This window comes from Trichechus manatus, unplaced genomic scaffold (genome assembly GCF_000243295.1).
Source record: "Trichechus manatus latirostris isolate Lorelei unplaced genomic scaffold, TriManLat1.0 scaffold00029, whole genome shotgun sequence".
NCBI lineage: Eukaryota > Metazoa > Chordata > Mammalia > Sirenia > Trichechidae > Trichechus > Trichechus manatus.
Genome location: NW_004443965.1, coordinates 3,094,035 through 3,100,981, shown reverse-complemented (window position 1 = coordinate 3,100,981; position 6,947 = coordinate 3,094,035). Strand labels below are relative to the sequence as shown.

General features: G+C 39.3%; 1 protein-coding gene across 1 annotated transcript in view; it reads left to right on the top strand.

Moving 5' to 3' along the window:
• CMYA5 (cardiomyopathy associated 5) overlaps positions 1–6,947 on the top strand; it is a 103,911-nt gene that overhangs the window by 23,932 nt on the left and 73,032 nt on the right. The gene's annotated exons all lie outside the window — the stretch shown is intronic.

The following is a 6,947-nucleotide window of genomic DNA, read 5'->3' as shown; positions in this document are numbered from 1 at the left end:
GTTGGTTGGAGTGTTCTATATATGTTAATGAGGTTAAGTTGGTTGACTGTGCCCTTTAGGTCTTCTGTATTTTTGTTGAGTTTCTTCTTAGTTGTTCTGTCCTTTACTGAGAGTGGTGGTTGAAGTCTCCTAGTATTATTGTGCAACTGTGAATTTCTCTTTTCGGTGCTGTTAGAGTTTGTGGAGTATCTTAGATGGCTGCTTACAGGCTTTTAAGACCCCAGACACTAAGGGAGACTTTATTTATGTTAGGTTAATCTCTTATAACAAGAACGTTTTCATATATCTGTGTAAGTAAAATTATGTGTACGCTGTGTGTGTGTATATCAAAGTGTTTTCTATGACAAGGAATACAAGTGATTAATGTTGGAGTGAGATGTTTAATGATGACTTAGAGGTGTATTAATAAGGGTTTGTATTAGATAAGATAACGCTAGCTGTTGAAATAAACCCCTAAATCTCAGTGACTTAGTATAATAGAAGTTCCTCTCTCGCTGGTTGAGCAATTCTCATCTAAGCAGTGACTTAGGGACCTAGGCATCTTACCTGTTGTGGCTTTACAATCTTCAACATGTTGCCATGCTTCAAGCTGTGGAAGGGGAAAAGTATGGGGGATCATGTTTGGGAGATTTTTATGAGACTGGCCTATAAATACCATACATTACTAATGCTCATTTTCCATTGGCTAGAACTTAGTCACTTGGCTACATCTAATTCAAGGGATGCTGGGAAATGTGAACTATCTGTAGGAAAGGAAATTAATTTGATGATAAGTTAACCATTTCTGGCAGCAAGCAAAGAAACAACAGAAAATGGAAATCTCTTGGAGTGAATTTAAGAAGTTCACAGAATGAATGGGAGACTGGATGTCATGGATTGAATTGTGTTCCCCACAAGATTTGTCAACTTGGCTAGGTCATGATTCCCAGTATTGTATGATTGTCTACTGTTTTATCATCTGCTATGATTTCCCTATGTGTTGCAAATTCTATCACGATAATGTAATAAGATGGATTAGCAGCAGTTATATTGATGAGATATACAAGATTGGATAGTGTCTTAAGGCAATCTCTTTTGAGATATAAAAGAGAGAAGCAAGCAGAGACACATGGGAACCTCCTACCACCAAGAAAGCAGTGCCAGGAGCAGAGCGTGTCCTTTGGACCTGAGGTTCCTGCACAGAGAAGCTCCTAGACCAAGGGAAGATTGATGACACAGGCCTTCTGCCAGAGTCCTGAATTTGGACTTTTAGCCTACTAGACTGTGAGAGAATAGATTTCTATTTATTAAAAACCATCCACTTGTGTATTTCTGTTATAGTAGCACTAAATAACTAAGACACTGGGGAACCAGGCAAGAACCAGGGAAGTGCTCAGTTGTGTCTAGGGAGCAAGAAAGACCGATTATAGTCTAGGTACCATGGATTTTCAGGCAACTCATCACTCTGCTTAAGATTCAAATTCCTGGTTGGGGTAGGGCAGGGGAAGTAGAGGGACCCAACCAGCTTAGCTTAGAAGATAGCAGGATGACAGTCAAGTGACTGACCAACTAATTCAAAGTAAAATCAAAACTCTTCCAGTGCCTACAAGCCCAGTTGAACTGGCTCCCAACTACCTTTCTGACCTCATCTCCTATTTCCCACTCTGTCCCTCGCTCTGCTCCAGTGCATTCCCATCTTTGCTGTTTTTTGAACATGCCATACACAACCTCATCTCAGTACATTTACTCTCTCTTTCTCTTACTATTTGCATGCTCACCCCCTCACTTCCTTCAAGTCTTTGCTCAAATGCCTCTTTTGAGACTTTTGAGACTCATAGCCATCACCTACATACCATTTATCCTGTTTTATTTTTCTGCATAGCACTTATCACCAGCTAAAATTTGATTGTTTTCTTTTTTTTTCCCCTATGTTTTCCCTTTACTAGAACTTAAATGCTACTAATACAGTCAGTGGAAACCCTGGTGGTGTAGTGGTTAAATGCTACGGCTGCTAACCAAAAGGTCGGCAGTTCGAATCCACCAGGCACTCCTTGAAAACTCTATGGGACAGTTCTACTCTGTCCTATAGGGTCACTATGAGTCAGAATCGACTTGATGGCAACAGGTAATATAGTCATTCTCTGATTGTCATTGGCTGTGTCATTCTTCTCGTTTTTTGCTCCTCTCCAGTAATCCATACACATCCCCAAACGCTTTGAATCTCTCTGTGAGCCAGATTTATTTATTTGTGTGTACATTTTGCACATCCTGTGACCTTTTGCTGGAATGACCTCCTTATCCTCAGTGGACTTCCATATCCCTGCCCCACCTCCACTCCTCCTCCATTTGGCAAACTCACTATTTTTTTCTTCAAAATCCAACTCAAGTATCTTTATTCTGTGAAGTCTTCCTTTCTTTATATTGTCACCATATCTTCTGTATAGTACTTATCACACTGTGTTGCAATGTTTACTTCTGCCTCTCTTTTAGATTTTGAATTTCTTGAGAGAAGGTCCTGTGTCTTCATATTTGTATCCCTATTATCTAAACTCAGTACACATTTATTAAATGAAGAAAGAGCTGAGTGAATGAATAAGCAAATGATTGAGTGAACCCACATCAGTAGGGCTCAACCTTCTTATGGCCACTATTTCACAAGAAATGCTCTTATGAGCATTTGCTGCTAAGCACTCATGAATTCATTCCAGCTAGTAATGAAAACTTCTCTGGTTGGGCACACTGAATTTACAATCAATAATTAGCTCTAAATTGAATTTATAATTGCTTTTGTAATGCTATTATAATCGTGGGCATTCAGAATGCTGACTTCTCAGACACGTCATCACCCTAATTTTTAATTTTATCCTGCTTCTGTTGTATCCTTTCACCATACTTATTCGATTTGTATGCTTAGCAAATAATCCAAGAAGCCGGACTATAGGAAGAAGAACGTGGCGTCATTAACAACCTGCGTTATGCAGATGACACAACCTTGCTTGCTGAAAGCTAAGAGGACTTGAAGCACTTACTGACGAAGATCAAAGACCACAGCCTTCAGTATGGATTACATCTCAACATAAAGAAAACAAAAATCCTGACAACGGGACCAAGAAGCAACATCATGATAAATGGAGAAAGGATCCACAATCAGTGCCCATGGGAGCAGCAGTTAAGAAATCAAAAACATATTGTGTTGGGCAATCTGCTGCAAAAGGCCTCTTTAAAGTGTTAAAAAGCAAAGATGTCACTTTGAGGATTAAGATGCGCCTGCCCCAAGCCATAGTGTTTTCACTTGCCTCATATGCATGCGAAAGCTGGGCAATGAATAAAGAAGACTGAAGAAGAATTGATGCCTTTGAATTATGGTGTTGGTGAAGCATATTGAATATACCATGGACTGCCAGAAGAAGGAACTAGTCTGTCTTGGTAGAAATACAGTCAGAGTGCTCCTTGGAAGCAAGAACGGCGAGACTTCGTCTTTTGTATTTAGGACAAGCTATCAGAAGGGACCAGTCCCTGGAGAAGAGCATCATGCTTGGTAAGGTAGAGGGTCAGTGAAAAAGAGGAAGACCCTCAACGAGATGGACTGACACAGTGGCTGCAACAATGGGCTCAAACACAGCCAGGATTGTGAGGATGGCGCAGAACTGGGCAGTGTTTCGTTCTGTTGTACATAGGGTTGCTATGAGTCATAACCGACTCGACAGCATCTAATGACCATATCTGTTAAGTTACAAGAATGGAGAAGGAGCAGTAGGAGTTGAAAATTCTGAGGAATTGTTTTAATTAATATGTAAAAGAGTCTGAAAAAAATAATTTAAAATAAGATTCAATCCAGGACCAAGATAAGGTATTAATTCCTAATTAAGTTCAGTAGTTTAATACCAAAGCAAATAAGTGAGAGCAGAGTTGCCAGGAAAAAAAAAATCACTTCTTCCTACTGCTTCTCAGCCCTTTTCATTTATGACATGTATAACCAAAACTGGTGTCGTCAAGTAGATTCCAACTCATAGCAACCCTATAGGACAGAGTAGAGCTGTCCCATAGGTTTCCAAGGAGCAGCTGGTGGACTCGAATTGCCAGCCTTTTGGTTAGCAGCTGTAGCTCTTAACCGCTTCATCACCAGGACTCCAATATGCATATATAGAAAATGATTTTATTTATAGCACACTGGGGTGAATGGATGAGGCTGCTAGCAGTTGCAGGCTAGGGGCTCAGGGGCTCTGGCTGCCCCAGGTCCCACCTGACTGTGCTAAGAGTGAAGAAGACTGGTATCTCAGCACATCCATATTCCCTTTGTAGGTGACGCTTGATAAGCTCTGCAGTATAACAAACAGGAATAGAATCTACCTGCATGGTTTGACCCTCAGCCAAACCTGACAAACCAGGAAGGGTTCAGAGTAAGCAAGAAAGGCATGCACTATTTAAGTCTCTAGACAGGTAGGATTGTTTAGGCCAGTGATTTTCATCTCTGGATACATGTTGGAATCATCAGGAAGCTTTTACAACATAAAAACATAGCAATGCCTGATCTTTCCCCAGTCCAATTAAATCAGAGTCTCTGTGGGGAGGAGCATGGGGTGGCATTGACATATTTCTTAACATTTTTATTGCTGTAAAAATATAAAGAATATAACATTTACCAATTTAACATTTTCTATGTGTACAATTAAAAAAATTACATAAATCGTGTTGTGCAACCATCATCAATATCTGTTGCCAAATTTTCCATCCCCATAAACAAAAGCTATGCTACGTAAACAGTGATTTCCCCCTCTCCCTGTTCGTCCCACTCCTGGTAACCACTATTAAACTCTAATCTCTATACCTTTGCCTATTCTAGGTATTTCATATTAGTGAAATCACACAATATTTGTCCTTTTGTGATTGACTAATTTCACTCAACATAATATTTTCAAGGTTCATCCAAGTTGTGGCATGTATCAGGACTTCATTTCTCTTTATGGTAGAGTAATATTGCATTGTATGTATGTACCACATTTTGTTTATCCATTTATCTGTTGATGGACAATTGGGTTGTTTCCACCTTTTGGCTATTGTGAATAGTGCTGCAGTGAACATTGGTGTACATGTGTCTATTTGCATTGCTACTTTCAAGTCTCTTGGGTATATATCTAACAGTGAAATTGTTGGTTTATATGGTAGCTTTATATTTAACTTTTTGCAGAACCACCATACCATTTTCCAGAGTCCAATATCATTCCCATAAGCAATAGATGAAGGTTCTGATTTCTCCATATCCTCACCAACATGTTATTTTCCTTTTTTAAACTTAGCCATCCTAGTGGGAGTGAAGTGGTATCTCACTGTGGTTTTAATTTGCACCTCCCTAATGGCTAATGATCAGGAGCCTTGGTGGCGCAATGGTTAAGTACTCAGCTACTAACTGAAAGGTGGAGCTTCGAACCCACCAGCCGCTTCAAGGGAGAAAGATGTGGCAGTCTGCTTCCGTAAAGAGTACATCTGGAAGCCCTATGAGGCGGTTCTACTCTGTCCCATAGGGTCAATGTAAGTCTGAATCGACTTGATGGCAATGAGTAATGGCTAATGACGTTAAGCATCTTTTCATGTGCTTGTTGGCCATTTATATATCCTCTTTGGTGAAATATCTAGGCTCTTTACCCATTTTTCAATTGGGTTGTTTGTCTTTTTCTTGTTAAGTGTAGGCGTTCTTTATATATTCTGGATATTAAACCCTTATCTGATATAGTTCCCCTAAATTTTCTCCCGTTCTGTAGTCTCTTCACTTTGTTGATAAAGTCCTTTGATGTACAGAAGTTTTTAATTTTGATGATATCTCATTTATTTATTTTGTCTTTTATTACTTGCTTGTGCTTTTGATGTCATAGCTAAGAGCCCACTGTTGAAGACTAGGTCTCGAAGCATTACCCCTATGCTTTCTTCTAAAAGTTTTATGGTTTTAGGTCCTACATTTAGGTCTTTGATGCTAGGGTGGCATCAGTATTTTTAAAAAGCTCCCTACTAGTTATTCTAAAGTGTGTCCAGTGACTGATGATTTAAAAAAAAAAAAAAGGATTTGTAAAGACCTAAATTCTGTCTGTCTTTTAAAATTCTTTAATACTTGTACTTGGTGGGTTTAACATAGAGGTGTTTTTGTCTTTATTGTTGTAAAAAAGTATAAAACCAGTCAATAATTTGGAATCATCTCAAATTGCAGCCATATTCCTGGGAGGAAATAGCCTTTGAAATTTTAATATTAAACTTAATATTTATGATGTGGTGGCAAATATGACTGCTGAATTGCTGAAGAATGGTAACAGTGGAGAGTTTTAAACTAGTTATTGAAAAGTAGATAGAATTTAGACATGCAGAGGAGGTGGAGTAAGATGAGGATCGGCATTCTAGATGTGGAAACAGCAGGAGAACAAGTGAGGAGGCGGCAGAAGAAAGTCCAGATAAGAAGAGTGCTGTATTGTCTGAGACAGGGGCTCAATGGCAACTAAAGGGGCAGCCAAAGCCAGCTGTCTCTTTAGGGGACATCAGAACAGTCCAAGGAGACCAAACACCTCTAGCAGTTAAAAATGACCAGTCCCAGACTCCCTTGATCTCTCGTCCAGTGATTGTATGGCAGGCCTGAACACAGATAGTGTTTATTGAACACTTACTACATGCCAGGCACTGCTTCTAAGCAATTTATATATGCTAAATAATTCAATCTTTATAACTCCATGAGGTGGGCTCTGTTATTTATTATCCGTGTTTTACAGGTGAGGAAATTAAAGCACAGAAGGCTGACATTTTTTGTGGTTCTTAAGAGCTCAGCTGCTAAGCAAAAGGTTGGCAGTTCAAATCCACCAGCCACTCCTTGGAAACCCTATGGGGCAGTTCTATTCTGTCCTATAGGATCACTATGAGTTGGAATCGACTTGATGGCAATGGGTTTTTTTTTTTTTTTTAAATACATTAAATAATGGATTTCCATTTAT